This window comes from Meriones unguiculatus, chromosome 9 (genome assembly GCF_030254825.1).
Source record: "Meriones unguiculatus strain TT.TT164.6M chromosome 9, Bangor_MerUng_6.1, whole genome shotgun sequence".
NCBI lineage: Eukaryota > Metazoa > Chordata > Mammalia > Rodentia > Muridae > Meriones > Meriones unguiculatus.
Window position 1 is genome coordinate 75,125,381 of NC_083357.1, and position 18,715 is coordinate 75,144,095.

Below are 18,715 nucleotides of genomic sequence, written 5' to 3' on the forward strand. Positions count from 1 at the left end.
CAAGAAGGTCTTTTTTTTTTTTTTTAATTCTGAACTATGTAATTCTTTTGATTTTTCTGTATTATTTTCTAAAAATTTCTTTTTTCACAGGAATAGAATTGTGTTAGCCACACAGGGAAGCAAGCCTGGAATCAGGCAAACCACTTTAGGATGCTGTTGCAATAACCCCAGACTCCCCATGTAGCCTACATTATAACTGGTTATTTTTATCCTAATTCTATTTGGCTGAAATGGAAGAAGACTACATTTAATGTGTGTGCTCAGCGGTCCCTGCTGTCTTCTCTAGATAGAACAGAAATGAACTCCTTGAACCAAAAGGCAAAGTCATTTACTGTGTCTCTCAACGGGCTGACCTAAATTACCCTAACGTTCCCATTAAACAAATAAAAAAAGGTCATGACTACAGCCATGGCCCGTGAGTTGTTTTCCGACTTCAATTCTGCTTTTCTTAAGCAATATTCTAAACACTGTATCTGTCTCCCTCTGGACAAAAGTATCACCAAGCCTTCAGATTTCCTTCTCTCTCTCTTTCTCTCTCTCTCTCTCTTCAAAATTTAATTACTTTGTTTATTTACTTTACATCCTGATCAGAACTTCTCCTCCCTCCTCTCCTCCGAACTCCCAAGTCCCTTTCTCTCACCTTTCTTCCTCTTATTCCCCCTCTCTTGCTCCTCAGAGAGGGGAGACTGCCCATGGATATCAAGCTGGACTTCAACAACAACAGAAAGCCTACAAATTCATGGAAACTGAACAACTCTCTACTCAATGACCACTGGATCAAAAAAAGAAGAAAGGGCTTTCTAGAAGTCAATTAAGATTAATGATCAACATACCCAAACTTATAGGACACAATGAAAGCAGTGCTAAGAGGAACACTCACAGCACTAAGTGCCTTCATAAGAAGACTTGGGAGAGATTCCATACTTAACAACTCACCTGAAAGCTCTAGAACAAAAAGAAACAAACAAACTCAAGAGGAGTAGACAGCAGGAAATAATTAAACTCAGGGCTAAAATCAATGAATCAGAAACAAAGAGTACAACAACAACAAGCAAACAAACAAACAAAAAGCAACGAAACAAGAGTTGGTTCTTTGAGAGAATCAACAAGACAGACAAACCCTTAGCGAAACGAACTAAAAGGCAGAGAGACAATATCCAAATTATCAAAATCAGAAATGAAAAGGGGGATGTAACAGACATCAAGGAAATCCAAAAAATCATTAGGTCTTACTTCAAAAACCTATATGCCACAAAACTGGAAAATCTAAACAAAATGGACAATTTTCTTGATAAAAGACCACTTACCAAAGTTAAATCAAGATCAGGTAAACAATGTAAATAGCCCTATAACTCCTAAGGAAATAGAAGCAGTCATTCAATGTCTCCCAACCAAAGCAGCCCAGAGCCAGATGGTTTTAGTACAGAATGCTACCAGACCTTTAAAGAAGAGCTAATACCAACATTCCTCAAACTATTCCACAAACTAGAAACAGAGGGAACATTGCCAAACTCATTCTATGAGTCACCTTGATACCTAAACCACACCAAAGACTCCACTGAGAATTTCAGACCCATCTCCCTTATGGACATTGATGCAAAAATACTCAATAAAATACTCCCTTACTGATTTCTTAGGTAAAAGACTTTATTCCTTCTCGGTTTGCAGCTGATCACCAGTGATAATCAATATCAAAGGGTCCTGACGCTTTCTCTTGAAGTTTGTGATGCTGTCCTTTTAAGCATCAATCTCCACCTGAGATCTAACCCACACTGGGGAAAGATGGCATTTTTTCTAGGATTGTTAAATTCACAATATGAGCAGAATACTAAAGCACCTTTGAGTCTTCTACATACTGTCTCGTTTGTCGGGGCCTAGTTTGCAGAGTTTATTAACAGTCTGGTGGAGGGCCTGTTATAAATGTGATCTCATAGCACCAAGAGGAGCCCCTAAGCCAAACTGCTGAAGAGAATGAATAAGTATGCGGAAAAAGTGATGCATACATTTTTCACCTTCTTTAAAAAAATTCCCTACAGTTGCTTTATTTTTTTCAAAATAGAATTTTTTTTTCAAAAAGTTTTAAGTCTGTACTATTTTAACATACTATAAAACTTCATAAAGAAAAGCTTTGAAACCTTTTATTTTAATGGAATAAAAGTTTCAGCTACAACTTATAACAAGTGTAAACACTTTACAACACACAAACAAAAAACAATGTAACAACCTACAATTTCTTGGTATTACAAAAGCTGGGTCTATATCAAACTCTACCAATGAGCCCTAAGCAGTTCCCCTGTGCCAGATTTGATGAACTGTGCCGTCAAATCTGTAGCTAAGAAAATCTGAACAGCACACTTTTTTTTTTCTTTTTAACAAAATCAATAATCTGTTGCTAACATATTCTGGGAGGAGCTGCACAACACTTTTGAAAAAAATAATAAAAGAACCAAATATTTAACGTTAAAACTCTATAGCCACAGAGCCAAATATAATGAAGATTAAACTTAGAGAGTTATAAGATGGGGGGGGGGGCTGGAGAGATAGCTCAGTGGTTAAGAGCACCGTCTGCTCTCCCAAAGGACCTGGGTTCAATTCCCAGCACCCACGTGGCAGCTCACAACTGTCTGTAACTGCAGTTCCAAGGGATCTGACACCCTCAGGTCAACGCACATAAAATTAAATAAAAATGTTTAAGCTGTAAGATTTCTGGAAGAATGGAAAGTGAAAAATAAGTCTACTGCTTTCTTACAAAACATCAGTTTTCAATACTAGCAATGTTTTCTTTCCTTTGTGGCCCTGTGATGGAAGTTGGTTCTCTTCTCTTCAGCTGGTCACTGAGTTAAGAGAAAGCACAGAAGGCTTCCTGAGATTGACTGTACATAAAAACCACGATATTTTATGATATGTCTTTCATTGTTTAGTCCAACTGAAGACTGGGCTGTCTTTTTGTGTTATGTATGTTTTACCTGCATGCCTGTCAATGCACCACATTGCATACAGCACCCTCAGAGGGCAGAAGAGACCATTGGATCCCCTGGAACTGGAGTTAAAGAAGGCTGTTAGCCGTGTGGGTGCTGGCAATTGAAGCCAGATTCTCTGGAAGAGCAACAAGTACCCTTGTCTGCAAACAGCCTCCATTGAGCTATCTGCAATGCAGTACTGGAGTCTGCTACACAGGCAGCAAACAAGAATAGTATAATAAATGGGGTGGGGGCAGGCGGGCACAGACACTGTGTGTGTGTGTGTGTGTGTGTGTGTGTGTGTGTGTGTGTGCTTACACACGCGCATTTCATTTGGGGGGCAAGGGTCTCTCAGTGATCTTGGAGCTCCCAGTTTCAGCTCGGCTAACAAGCCAGCAAGCCTCCAGATTCTGCCTGTCGCCTTTCCCCCAACACGAAGGCTACAGGAACACACTACACATTTCCAGTTTGGGCTTTTTCCCCCCTGTGGGTGCTGAAGATCCAACCTCAGCACAGCAGGCACCTTAACCACTGAGCCATCTCTCCAGCCATCTCTCCAGCTAAGAGGTATTTTGTAGCTTATTTTAAGTCAGGGTCTTGATGCCTTGAGACTTTTTTTAAGAACTTTATTTACAAAAGGCCCTTGGCATGACAGTTATGAATACCAATCTGGAATTCCCCGTACAAGACTGTACGTAAGAGGATTGCCAGTGATGATGCGGAATGTAAAGTGGGGCTTCATTGCAAGTAGCCTCCTGTTAAGTGGGAAAGCTATCATTGCATGAGATTCTAAATTGTATAAAATTGCCCAAGAGATTTAATTCCTTCAAAAAAAAAAAAAAAAAAAAAAGGAAGTTTCGGTTAGAAGCACGGAAATCAAGGGTGGAATGAGGTAACACTGGCGGAATGGAGGTGACGAGTTTGTGAAATGAAGACAGTCCAAAAATAGGAAAGAGTAGGAGGAAACTGCTGAAACAGGTAGCAGCCGGTACTTGCCATGGTAACCGTGATCAACAGATGAGCATCCATCACAGCACAAGGCTTGGGAGAGTCCCCATCTGCGCCATTCTCAAATTTCAGTTTGTGGGTCCAGCTACCAGTAGACATTAATAAATAACGTTCAGGTAGACTAAGCAAGCCGGTAGCGGCAACCCTGGCTAGCGGGACGTATCTGCTGTGAGCTAAATTTCAAAGGGACCTCTGGAAGATCTGCAAATTAAACGGCTGATGGGGTTTTATTTATGGGTTAACAACGGTGCACAGATGCTGCTGGTGGAAGCTGGGCCTGGGATTTATGGCACCTTTACACTCACATCTCATATTCATTGATGTCCCTGGCCCCAGGAGACATGCTTTGGTGACGAAGTAAATATTTTAGTTACCGAGTTCTTTCCCTTTAGATCAGTGAGGAACTATGAAGCAGCGCGGCCACGACAAATCTGCCAGCTCAGAATTCATAGTCTAAGGGCTTTGCCAAGCCAGAGGGATTAGCGCACTGTCAAACACCACTGGTCAATTTATACGTGAGTGTAACAAATGTCGCAAACTCGACCTAAAGCAGGAAAAAGTACAAAAGAGACAGGAAGATTGAAGGGCACTCAAACTCTCCTCCTTTGGTCTATGTAACAACCTCGAAAGATGAATCTAATGATCTTGGCTTTCGAAGGAGGAAACTGAGGCTTTTGTAGATGTTAAATAGTTCACCTTCTTTCATACCGTTACTATCCAGAAGAGGCAGCGGAGTGAGAGCAGGGATATAGGCCAGTGGTTAGAACGCTTCATCGGCATGCACACAGCCCCCAAAACTTTAGCAAGAGGCAGAAGGTCTTTCTTGTCTAAACACCTGTACAGCAATATGCATTATGATTCCCCAGCTCAATGACCAAGGCCCAGGCTATGCCCATTTCAAGAGCGGCATATGCTTGAAAAGATTTCATTCTAGTTTGAAAAATAATAACATTTTGTTAAATAGAACTACGACGGTTAAAAGCAGATCTACTGCTCTTACAGGAGCACCAGCTAGTGGACAGGAAGCCAGGCATGGAAGATCACACCTGTAATCTCAGCAAACTGGGAAGGTCGCTCTGAGACTAGGTGAGCCGGAACCATTCAGTGAGACTTTGTTTCAAAAGATCAAACCAACAAAAAAAATAAGTAAATAGTAAAATGCCAATATGTTTTATTAATCTCTGTAGTTCTAGCGCCTAAACAAATGTCAGTTCAGGACGTTAGGGATGAGTGCAGAGCGGAGTGGAAGGGGGCATGAGCTGGGGGTACACGAATGGGTGCCATACCACAACCTCTGAGCAGCCCGTGTTCTGGGAACCACCTCGATGGACTTTATACATCACAGCAGAGCGACACTAGCTTTTTGTGCTTCCAAAATAGAGATCATTTTAAGAGGTACCTTTATATTTTTTTAATGTGACACTGTTAACTAAAATTTTCCGGATGTTTCCTTTATTTAATGTAGTCAAAGGAAAAAGAAAGATAGAAGGTAGGTGCTCTCCATAATCGATTTTGAGGGAAATAACTGAACTTTTATAGTTTCAGAGGAGAAATTACCAAGGAGATCCTGGCAGAAGTGGAACTGTAAAGATGATTCGCTTATCATTTTTATGTGTGCTTTCATGTCTGCACAGGTATCCATGTGAGCACACTCGCTCAAAGATGGAGAAGAAACTTGGGCTCGTTCCTCAAGCCACCCACCTTGTTTTTCCTCTGCCCGGGAAAGAGTCTTTTTCCTTTGCCTAAAAATCCCCTGGCCAAGCCATAACTGTTTTCTATAAGATGGTTGTTATAACCAAAAACTCCATATGCATCATCCTGTCTAGACCTTCATGAGATTTCACAATCTGGCAAATTCAGAAACCATCTAAAGCAAAACTAACAGGAGGCCAGTGTCTTACGACAGTGGAAACGTTTACACTTCTTTGTAAAGGCCAGCATTTCCTCTCGGGCTCATACGATTAAAGTTTGTTTCAGATGCTGAGTTTATTACTGTAGTCTAGCCTGCTTTCTTTCAGCATAAATGTGACAAATGACCCGTTCAAGTGTCACTATGTTATAGCTATTCTTCTAAATGCTTATGTGGTTTAAATCCTCACAACTGAGATAGATTTGGTTATTCTCTTGATTTTAGAGATAAATCTTGTTTGCAAAGCCACTTGGGAGGCACTTGGGATGCAAACCCAGTCCTGCTCTCAAACAATAAAATCCATCATCTTACAGCACTCCCCTGCCTCAGTCACATTCTGCAGCAGCAGCTCAACATACTTACTTAGTAACTGTTCCAATAGAAACTCAACTCAAAGAAAAACCTCAGGACAAAAGCTTTTCTTGAAATACAGCATTAAGCAACTGGAACTCACAGAAGCAAAGTACAGCCTCGATTTTTAAGGACCATCTTGGGAGTCTACTGTATAAACACAGCAAGCGGAGATGCCAGGAGGATCATTACGACAGGGAAGAGAGCTCAAATGTACTGATGAAAACAAAAGCAAGCTACATCCTCCTGCCTCTAAGAATATCTCTGGTTTCGGAGTTGTTCCATTTACATTAAACTAACGTCTCAATGAAAAATGTATTATTGATTGTGAGATCGATTGTAGCAACAATGAATAATTAAAACCGATGATTAAGAACTGATGAAAAATGTTGGAGCTAGCACACACACGATGATATATGCCTGTCATCTCAAGCCTTTCTGGGCTGACAGCCATTTTTCTACTCTGTGACATAAACAGGTTACGTCAAAGCCAAATGTGTATTTAATGTTGAGGAAAAATGGGTCATCTTAATGAGCAATTCTGTTCTGTCTTCAAAAGTCTTTTTCAAGTACGGAAAATTAGAACATTCAAACATGAGGAAGTGTGTCCAAACTTACTATTCTTCCAGAAAGAGTTTTTTTGATGTGCTATTCTGATCGACAGGTTCTGAACTAATGGGCTTCAACAGATACTTTTTGCAACACTTTCCTTTTCAAGTAGTTTTACACACAACTGACTCACAATATTTGCTTCGGCTGTGTTCTAAAAAGTGGTTGCATTGCTGAAGGAACAGATAGGGAATATTTTCTCTTAGAACAGCCACAGTCTCTGCAAATGCCTGGTCACATATTTCAAAGCCAATCTAAAACCTTGGCATGTGTCTGCTTCTGCCCGAAATATATTATATATGTGATTCATGAACACTGAACTCCGTGCTCAAACTGCTGTAACTCAAGTCTAAAAAAGAAAACCTCATCTCATACCCATTTTCTGCATAAGACACCTCACAGCTCTCTTGGCTTTAGGAGCACGAAGCACACGTTGGCACTAAGCTGAGGGCCCTTTGAAGCAGCAGGGGCACGACCAAAATGGTGCAAACAGCATCATGCCGTGAGATGATGCAACAGATGCCTGCTTACACAGTGCCAGATGAAAGGGAGGAACACATACACCCAAGGCAACTCAAAATTTTCTCTGCTTTAAACATGTTCACAAATAACATGAAAACACGTGAGCTGATGCTGAAGTTGCTGAGAAGGTGAACTGACAAGTTGGGGAGACATTAATGGACTGTGTGAATCGTCACGTGCGTGCCCGTAATGTCTTTAATTATGTGGGAAAACTCCACTAAACTGTGCTGAAGTCAGTAACACAGGCAACTGCACTAAAGGGCCCCGATGGGGCTGAGACAGTGTAGCTGGTAATGTGCTGGGCTTTCAGGCAGGAGGGTCTGACTTCGGAGCCACGTAAAGGCAGGCACTGGGCCTGGAGAGACACCTCAGCAGTTCAGAGCCCTGGCCCCTCTTCCAGAGCACCTGGGTTCGATTCCCAGCACTGTCACAATCATCTGTAACTCCAGTCCCAGGGAATCCAAAGCCCTCTTCTGCCCTCCACAGCCACCACATGCACATGGTACACAGACACACGTGCAGGCAAGAGGCCCATATAAAAAAGCCGAGCATGGTAGTCCCAGCACTTTGGGAGGCAAAGGCAGGCAGATCATTGTGAGCTCGAAGCCAGCCTGGTCTGCAAAGCTAGTGCAAGACAGCCAAGACTACACAGAGAAACCCTGTCTCAAAAAAAAGAAAGAAAAAGAAAAAGAAAAGAATTAAAATTCACTTTATTAAAGATATAAATTTTTGCGTCTATGATCCTGCCCATAGTGTCCAGCTGCCCAGAATCCAGCTCAGGTGTATGGTACCACAGGACCTGTTATCAGACGCTGATAACAAGTTGCCCCACCAGCTCTTGGCCAGGTGTGTGGGGCTCCCCCATCCCAGAATTGCAACCTCTTCATATGGGCCAGTGACTGAGGCAGTGTACAAGGCCCAGGATCCCTGCAGTGGCTACTCTGTTCTGAGAATCCCAGTAAAAGAGAAGCTGGAGTGACCTTCCCGTCCGTGCAGTTCCTGCGGTGGCCTTACTAAGGAGGCTGGAGGCTTTGGGTACCCCAAGGCTGTCTGGCTAATGAATGTCTGCACTGCTTTCAGAACTACCTGAGATCAAAGTGACCCTAATGTTTGACAAACGGACAAACGGACGTGTATGGACAAGGCATACGCAACAGGCTTGCCACTTGAGACCTTCAAGGATCTAATGCACTAGGTTCTAAGAGGGCAACATTTCCTTCACAAAAATTGTATAGTACACAGAGACCTGAAGTCAGAGAACATTCTAGTGACAAGTAGCGAGACTGCCAAGCTGGCTGACTTTGGCTCAGCCGGAATCTACAGCAACCAGATGGCCCTTCCACCTGTGGCTGTTACACTCTGGCGCCGCGCTCCTGGAATTCTTCTGTAGTCTACATATGCGGCGCCTGTGGACACGTGGAGTGTTGACTGTGTCTTTGCAGAGCTGTTTCATCCAAAGCGTCTCTCCTGTGGACACTCTGAAGCTGGCGGCTTAGATGAGATCTTTGATCGGATTGCTCTGACTCCAGAGGACTGTCGGCCTAGCGATGTATCTCTCTCCAGAGCTCTTTTCCCCAGAGGGCCTCGGCCAGTACAGTCCCTGGTGACAGAGATGGAGGAGCCTGGGGCACAGCATATCTGGAAATGCTGACTCTGAAAGCACACAGGCAGATCTCTGCCCCTGAGCCCTGCAGCCCTGTGATCCGCACCGGAAGGCTGTGATGCAGAGAGCAGTGGAGCGGAGGCTCTGCCCTGTCCTATCTACTTTTGTGGAGAGAGCCCCTCCGAGAACAGGAGCTCTGCCTTCCTCCAACTTCTTACATCTTTTCCAGACAACGTATATAACAAAAAAAGGAGTCTTGGGATCTCTTTTTTCAAAGTTATAAATTTTATTTTCTACGATATGAATACATTGAAGGCCTTCAGTCTGTGAGGCATTTGGCTGAATGATGAATTTTTTAATAATATTGATCTACATATTTCATCTAACTAATTCTTTATAACTGGACACTTTTATCAAAAACAAAAAATGAGAAATACCTTTCAGGTTAAATGTTGGAAGAGCTGGGAATTTATTGACTGTGTGAAAAGTTCATGATAAACTTCAGTATGTCAGAATATAGCATAATAAGCTTTTGGTTTCTGTTTTCTTTTTTGGTGTTTGTAAACTCCCTGCCTGAAGTATGCAAATACTTATCTCTTTATAATTAGGCTAATACTTTAACAATTCCATTTATTACAAGTATGATTATTAGCCTGAGATAGGCAATAGGCTTTATATTTTTAACTAGATGGTAACCCAGTTGCCACTGATTTAAAACACTTTACTTAAAATATACATTTGTGAACACATTCCTTCTTTTTTTTTTCAGTTACACTATTTCTTTCCGTAACGAAGCCAAATTATTTTTTACAATTAATTTTGCTTTTGGGTTTTTTTTTGTTTGTTTGTTTGTTTGTTTGTTTGTTTCAGACATGGTCCATTATGTGGCCTTGGGTGGCCTGGAACTCACTGTATAAATCAGGCTGGTCTCAATCCCACCTGCCTCCACCTCGAGCACTAGGATAAAAGACGGGTGCAGCCCCCAGCCCTACAAATTTATGCTGCTGTATTATATCGGATTGGCATTGTTCACCACATAATTGGATGCTATGTTATGGCCGTTTAAGTCATTTTAGTAAGTCAGCTTAAACCTTTTGTGTAGCATTTGTTTGGGAGCTGCACTCCCATGCCACAGTGCAAGTGGAGGTCACAGGATGATTTCAGGAAGCTGGTTCTACCCTCCCGTTATGTAGTACAAGTGCCTTTACCACGCCCACGTCATCTGACCAGCCCAAGTCAGGTAAAACTCTAAGAGATGTAATTATACAAAACTTAAAAGTCACCTAGACAATATATGCAGCATTAGTTCAAATTCACTTTTGGCTTACTCTTTGTACATTCCTTGGGTTTATTTTCTATTTTGATATCACTATTGAGTTTACAGACAGCTGTTACTATACTGGTATTTTTATAATTACACATTTTGAATTACGGGGAAAATACACATAACATTTACCATCTTCACCGTGAGTAAGTACGCAGTTTAGGGCACAAAGCGTAACACTGGGTGGCCATCATGGCCGTCCTGCACAGAACTCTTGAATCTGAAAGTCAAGCCCATAAACGATTACCTGCTACCATTCCCCCCCTGAGCCTGACAACCACCATTCTTTCTGTGCCTATGATTTTTGACCTCATTTGCTGTTCCTTTATGATTGGGTTATCTTACTTGGCCTAAAGTCCTCAATATTTATCCACACTGTAGCATATATCAGAAGCTCCTTCCTGCCTAAGTCTCATTGTATGTATGACCACATTTTATCTGTTCGATATCCATCAATGCACAGCTGAGTTGTTCTGTCCTGAGGTGTGCTGCTGGGTTGGTTTATGTCAGGTTGACACAGGCTAGAGCCATCTGAGAAAAGAAAGCCTCAACTGAGGAAACTGTCTCCAAAAGGTCAGGCTGTAGGCAAGCCTACAGAACATTTTCCTAATTAGTGATTGATGGGGGAGGGTTCAGCCCATTGTGGTTGGGGCCACCCCTGAGCTTGTGGTCCTAGGTTCTATAAGAAAGCAGACTGAGCAAGCCATGAAGAGCAAGCCAGTGAGCAGCACCCTCCATGGCCTCTGGATCAGCTCCTGCCTCCAGGTTCCTCCCCTGTTTGAGTTCATGCCTTGGCTTTTCTCAGTGATGGACTGTGATAGGGAGAAATAAGATGAAATAAACCCTTTCCTACCCAAGTTGCTTTGGTCACAGTGTTTCATCACAACAACAGTAACCCTAACTAAGACAGTGGGTCTTATACATAATGTTGTGAATGCTGGAGCTTTACTACTTCATAAACTTTTAATGTTTAGCATATCACATGTTTATGCTATACTAAGTTCCTCGGGCTTTGTTAGCCTATGGGTAATCACAGGATCACAATAAAGACTAGAAGCCGCTAGCTAGTACTCTTATTCATATGGGACCCTGCTGTTTCTCTCTCTCCCAAGTATCTTCCAGGAAATACCTCCCTCACCCTGCCACTGTTCAAGGAAGCCAAGCACCTGTGTTGCCCTACTTGGGCGAGCCTCTGGACTACCTTATACACATGGGAAGAGTCTTAGAGTCCCTGCCACCCAGGGACTTTTTTTCCCTGTCCCGCCATATCTACTTTCCTTCCTACTCCACAGAAAGATAGATCAGAGGCAACTGGCAAGAGTGACTTTTGCTTTAAGAGAACAGCCATGACTGCTCAGACATTTATGAAAGGACCACTGTGACAGAAATGGATGATGACAAGGAAGATGTGTTTATTTACTACAGAAAGGCTGGATCTCCTTCAACATTCTTTTCTTCTTGCTGTGGAATCTTAACTTCATCTATGATAAAAAAAAAATCTGTCTAGTCCTCAGATGAGATCCAATCTACAAAACAGGTTTACAACCAAAAATCTCTTGTTTCTGGTTTGTCAGAGACAGAACAAGAATTCTTTCCCCATGACTGCAAGATTTCATTAGCGCCCTGCTCACTCGCATTCTTCTTAAGAAATTTTGAAACTTCTTAAGAAGTTTTGCCGTGCACCTCAAGATTCCTGAACGCCTGGCTACTGGTACCTACTGTGTTGTATGACGGGCATGAGCAGAGGGTACTATCTCATCTCCCCACACCCTACTGGGGCTCACTGAGGGGGAACTGGGGCTTCCAGATGTTATGCAGCCCGCCTAAGAAGAACTGGAACCAGAGTTGGGGGTTAGGGTACATGCCTATCATCTCAGCCACTGGGAGACAAGAGGAAATTAGGGTTCTACAGTGAGTTCAAGGACAGACGCAGCATGCCACTGGAACCAGAACCCACTTTACTTAACGCATTGCAGGGGTTTGTATGTACTTTTTAAATTTCAAACTAGATATATTTGTTTGTTTGGGGGAAACTATCTCTTTCATCGTCTAAGTAAACTATTTCTTTGCATTTTACAAAAGGAGGTACAACGAACTTCGCAAACACAATCTGGGGATTCATCCCCAGCAAAACCTATTATTAATGTATCTCTAAACCATTTCTAGAATAACTGAGGCTGTATAGTCTTTCATTTTTCTTCTTCCTTTTGTAATTTGAATAAATGTTTCATTCTTGGACGTAATTTCTTGTCTTCCACTTCTTCTCAGTCTCACAGGACAACTTCCAGAACTCACCCTTGGGACCTCCCATTTGTGGGATCCCCCTCCAGTCTCCCTGTCCCCTCTACCCTGGCCATGTTTAGATGACCTGCATGCAGCCCTGTCTACTACAGCTCTCCATTTACGCCACCCCTGCAGCTGATCAGGGTCCCATGCCAGGCTTGACATTCCTGGACATGACCCTCAACCCTGTTTTCTCAAGGCATCCCTCAGCCCTTTGACTTCCATTTTCCAACTCAGGAATTTCCTCCCTTGGTCAACTGCCTCCTCAACTTCCCCTCTCTCCAGACCTCCACTATCATCTCTTCCACCTTGATCCTCAGCTGATAAGTTAGCTTCCTGTTTTACCGAGGAAAATAAAAACTGTCAAAAGGACTTCCAGAAGTATCCCTCACCCATCTGCCTTATGCTAAGGCTAAGCTGATGGGCTTCTTGGAAAGGCCATCCCAACCTGTTTGCAAGACTCTGTGTCTTCTCTTTGTTGTACCTACTTCCTGCTTCCCTCTGGATGGTCCTCTTTGGTTCACAAAGCTTTACCCCTTTTAAAAATCTGTTTCCAGGCTGAAGAGGTGGCTCAGAGGTCAGGCACTACTGTTCTGTTGTGCTCGTTTGTAAACTCTATTTTATTTGGGGTATTTATGCCTCTCCCTCCCCCTTCCACCAACTCTTTAACCCTAAGTGAGAGAGAGGAGGTTAGTGGGGAAAGGGGGCGCAGACACCTTTATTCTCTAGGCTGTTTAGGGTCAATAGGTTCTTTGGGGGCTATACCAATCTCCATCAACAGCAAATGCAACAAGCAGTCTCCTCCAAGCTGCTGCTTTGAAACACTTCTGTCTGTCCATCTCTGGTCTCTCCAAACTGCCACACCTTCTCTTTCTGGGCTCTCATATTTATATTCCTCAGAGTCCTAGACCATGCCCCTCTCCTTGCTACAGGAATTAGTATGTTACCTGTGGGGCAAAGACCACACCCAACAGGACGCAGTTATCAGCTGTGGACAAACTAAAGTCCAAGTTAAACTCCCACCCTTGGGATTAAAACAAAACATATTTACATAACATAACTGAGTTTTTAAAGAAACCAAAACTTCCATTACACTGCTCTTCACAGAGGGTCCATGTTTAGTTCATAGCACCCAAATCGGGTGGCTCACAGCCACCTGTAACTCCATTTCCAGGGGATATGATGCCTCAGCAGGTACACACACACACAAACAGAGACAATTTAAAATAAAATAAATCTTTAAAAAAAAATGATTTCCTATGAAGCCAGCCATGTCTCCAAAGCAAGTCTAGGCAAGCCACAGCTACACAGAGAAACCCTGTCTCAAAAAAAGAAAGTTTCACTTAAATAAAGCCCTGACTTGATCTCTAAATCCCTCTCCAATTATTGCTTCACTTCTCTACTGCCATCTAAAAGATTTTAAATACTAACTTTATTTTCAAGATCAAACTTGCTAGCTTGGAATGTGAACTGTGCTCCTTCAACGTGAACATAACTTGCACCTAAGGCCTAATTATATGCTCTCCTGGTGCTAAGTTGTCAAGGGCAGTGTCTCTACAGCCTGTCTGCTCAGCCCCACCCACTGACCTCTAACTTTTTCCTGCTACTCAGCAACCAACCACACAGAGTGCTCCAGGAACTCTGGCCTCACAACCTGCTGGGTAATGTCAGGTGTGACCTCACAACTTTTCTTTGCATCCTCTGTTCTTCCTTTGAATAAGTTCAGAGAAAAGAAAGGAAGGAAGAAAGAGAGAGAGAGAGAGAGAGGAAAGAAAGAAGGAAGGAAGGAAGGAAGGAAGGAAGGAAAAAATAAGAAAGAAAGAAAGAAAGAAAGAAAGAAAGAAAGAAAGAAAGAGAGAGAGAGAGAGAGGGAGAGAGAAAGAAAGAGAGAAAGAGAGAAAGAGAGAAAGAGAGAAAAAAGAGGGAAGGAGGGAGAGAAGGAGGGGAGGAGGAGAGGGGAGAGAGGGGAAAGAAAGGAAAGGAAAGAAAAAAAAAGGAGAAAATTCACATACTCTGTAGTAACACAAGAATTATTCAGGGGTTCATGGAATTAATGTTATTCTCACAATAATCCCAAAATGTATTCATTGTAAAACTGTATAAACATGCTTTCAAACATTGTTTTAGAAGGGTCTCGTCATTTTCTTATGGTTTTTAATGCCACCAAGAACTGTCAGATTTCCCTGTGCATGCTAACATACCGTTCAAGCCATACCATTAAGTGCGTAAGTGAATAAAAAACAAGAGATAGCAACAGAACCCAGTTTAAGGAAAGGATTGTTCGAAATTCTTGATACTTATGCAATCTTCAAAAATAGTTTGGAAGGTGGTGGCACACCTGTAATCCCGGCGCCTGTGGGGTGGAAGTGGAAAGGAATTCAAGGCCTTTGAGGCCCTGTCTCAAAAAAGCCAAAGGATTAATAACAACTTGAACCTTTGTGCCTGAAGTTGTCCAAAACTAAAACTGTCTCACTTAGATCCCCTGTGAGACAACAGTCACTAAACTGAAGTCTGGGTTTATATCTGAACCTTACAGGGGAGCATGTTATCAGGGTACCTTCTGAGTGTGTGTTGATGTAGGTGATGAGAACATCTTCTTCATCCTTCGCCAGGGCTGTGGGAATGTCCAGGAGAAGACACAGTATGTCCTGTCCCTTTCCAAAGGACATCTGGAAAGCTTTTTCCCCACTGAACTTTCACTATTCTCTCCAACTGAGCACGCGGCCAGCTCCACATATTATCATCTATTAAGCTTCCTGCTAATGTCACAGCTGCCCAGCTTTACCAGAGCCTCACATGGAGTGTGGAAGGGGAAAAGCTAAAAAAACACACAGAAATAAATCAGTGAGAGAAACAGAGAAAGAGGGTCACTTCTAGTGGCAGAATGGTGCACATTTACAAAATACCCGCCTTGCTTTGGAAACAGGGAAGAGTCTAATATGATTGGCCAGAGCAGTGTGGTTTTCAATCTTCCTAAGGCTGCGACCCTTTAATACAGTTCCACGCATTGTGGTGACCCCCAGCCATAAACTTATTTTAAGATTATATTTATTTATTGTATGAGGCTCTGTCTGCATTTAAGAGGATATATATATATATATATATATATATATATATATATATATATACCCTCTTATATACAATCAATATATATGGTTGTGAGCCTCCATGTGGTTGCTGGGAATTGAATTCAGGACCTCTGGAAGAGCAGACAGTGCTGTTATCCACTGAGCCATCTCTCCAGCCTGCTTTGCTGAATTCTACATTGATGTGTTTCTCATCTATCTTTTCTTTTCTGTCCTAGAATTTCCTCTTACAAATCAATGGCTATGGGCATACACACACACATAAAATTCAGAAGGCTGTCTAAGGCCCAGGTGAACCTTGGGATGGATAGAGAATCAGCCTAAGAATCCTCAGGGTGTGGAAAAGTAGGGGAAAGGACCAGGAGGAGATAGGAGCTCCACAAACAGAGCCAACTAACCAGGGCCCAGGGGGTCTTGCGGAGACTAAAGCGGCAACCCAAGGACCATGCATGGATTAGGCTTAGGCCCCTACACATATGTAGACAATGGGCAGTTCGGTCTTCAAGTTGGTTCCCTAGTAAGGGGAACAGGGCCTGTATCTGACATGGACTCTGTTGCCTGCTTTTTGAGGACTTCCTCCTGGTGGGGCTGCCTCACCAGGCCACAGGGGATGAGGGGCTCAGTCCTGATGCAATATGATGTGCTGGGGTGAGTTGGGGAGTGGTGGTCTCCCCTTTTCTGAAGAGTAGAGGAGGAGGTAGGGGGAAGAGAGAGGGAGAGCGGGACTGAGAGGAGAGGAGGGAGGGAGCTACAGTTGGGATGTAAAGTTAATTCCGTGACTTTCTCCCGTACTTCAGCCCCCAACGACCTCCTCCTCATCCTTACAGCCGCTTCTCCTCTTGCGGAGAGAGCTCTTCTGAAGTGCCACACAACACAGCTCCAACATCACCTTCTGGGAGAGACCTGATCCTTCAACTCTTCCCACTACACCACTAATTCAGCACTTCATCTTCTGTAGTGCCTCTCATCTTCACAGATGTCATGCGCTTTACATGCTTATAAGCTCATAAATTCTCCCTGCCTCTATACTGTCTATCTGGCTTCCTGTGCTATCCCTAGCACCACCGCAGTACTTGAACTGCTGTATTTTTAGAATGTGTCAAATGAGGTGCGATAAAGATTAAAAACGGAAGGCACACACAGGTGATGCGAGGTTCAGAAAAGGTTCTCAAATGAATGTGCTAGCTCATGCCTCTAAACCCAGCACTCTACAAACTCTACAAGCTTAAGTAAAATAGTCATCATTTCCAAGCCACCCTGGGTTATGGCCCTGTCCCTCTCTAACACACACACACACACACACACACACACACACACACACACACATCTACCTTTTATGCAGTTATTTCACATTCTGTTTGGTTTTTTGTTTTAGGAATGGGGGGGTGCTGTTTGGGTTATATTTGTTATTTTCATAGGAGATGGGGTCTTGTTCTTCACACCTAAAACCCCAGGCCTTACACCTCTTCCTGCCTCATTTTCCCCAAGCAGCTGAAACTACAAGCACACACCACTGAATTTGGCCACTTCACAAAGATGTAAGCACCTTTCCACCTAGTATTTAGTTTACAAAGCAGGTGGCCACTTTGTCTTACTTTGCTTTCGGACATAGGATCTCACTGCATGGCCCCGACTGTAGACCAGGCAGGCCTTGAACTCACAGAGATCCACCTGCCTCTCTCTCCTGCATTGTGGGCTCAAAGGCATACAGCAAGGTGACCAGCCAGATAGCCTCCTTTAACAGTTGACTAAAATTACCTACATTTTCAAGTGAAATAAAGAAAAAAAAATGAGTCTGACACTAAAATTTAACTACTGATTAACGGTACCTCAAAGCGGGTCTTTGGAACTCCAAGCACTGTACGGCAGGGAGCCCCAGTGGCTGCCACTCTGGCCCCAGAGCTCCTGGCTGGGATGCCCTAAGGGACAGCATACAAGAATGAGAGCCTGTGGTAGGCTCCTGGTTTCTCACTCCCTCTCCTTCTCCTTTCCCCTTTCTGTTTCATCCCATCCCTGCCATCATTAATATGCTAAATCCGCGATCAACTCTTCCTGGTTTTTATTGATAAGCCTGAGTAAACATTTGAAGTGTAAATTTCAAGTTTAACTATTTCGGCTGGAACATCTATGAATTCTAATTAAAATTAATAAAAATCATTGAATCACTTTGTTTTGTTTTACTCCTCAAAAGTGCTAGTTTAGAAGAAAATGTCTCTAGGTACCTAACTTTTTAAGCAGGTTTTCAAAGAACACTTAGTTTCAGTTCTATAAGGTACAGCAGTACTTTCAAAAGGTCACAGTACGGCTTAAAAGAATCATATGAAGTAATTTTCCACTTGGCCTATTAAGATATATTTTTGGAAAAATATGAGTAAAATTTATTTTTAACTAGGTAAGAAATGAAAAACGACAGGTTTTAGAGGCCAGTTTTCACCACCTATTTTCTCTAGAAAAGAAAGTATACCCTGTCCCTGAGCAGGGATGCCATTTTAAGTTAGGTTATTAGAACAAACTCCTACGCTCCTTTAAAATTCTGCAACACTCTAATAGTTGATGCACACATAACAACAAGCCGTATCTCCGCCGCATGTGACACACAGTAGGCAGGAAAATGGACGCCCATGAACGCAGCTTTCGAACGAGAATACTTTCTGTTCTTTGTCAAAAGACAAGATCTCACGCTGCAGCCAAAGCTGGTCGGAAACTCACAGCAATTCTCCTGTCCCCTGTGCCCAAGTGCTGGAATTATAGGCATGAGCCGTGATGCTCAGTTTTAAAGAATCAGGGACACTAAATTATATATTGTGGTAGTCCGTGTGTCCAACAGCAGGAGAGAGGGACTGTTACCACTTCTGTACACTAAAAAAAAAAAAAAAAAAAAAATACAGTGCAGGCTGGAAAGATGGCTCCAAAGCTCAGGGTGCAAAGTGCTCCTGCAAAGGACCTGAGTTCGGTCTCCAACACCAACATCAGGGGACCCACAAGGGCCTGTAACTTCAGCTCCAAGAGATCTGACACCTTCTGTCGGCCTCCCCCCCGGCATCTGTACTCAAAGCACAT

At 42.9% G+C, this 18,715-nt stretch overlaps 1 protein-coding gene and 1 pseudogene across 6 annotated transcripts in view; one reads left to right on the forward strand and one right to left on the reverse strand.

Moving 5' to 3' along the window:
• LOC110561257 (cyclin-dependent kinase 4-like) overlaps positions 1-9,081 on the forward strand; it is a 29,928-nt pseudogene extending 20,847 nt beyond the window's left edge.
• Positions 1-18,715, reverse strand: part of Dgkh (diacylglycerol kinase eta) — a 168,816-nt gene that overhangs the window by 133,628 nt on the left and 16,473 nt on the right. The window lies entirely within an intron of this gene.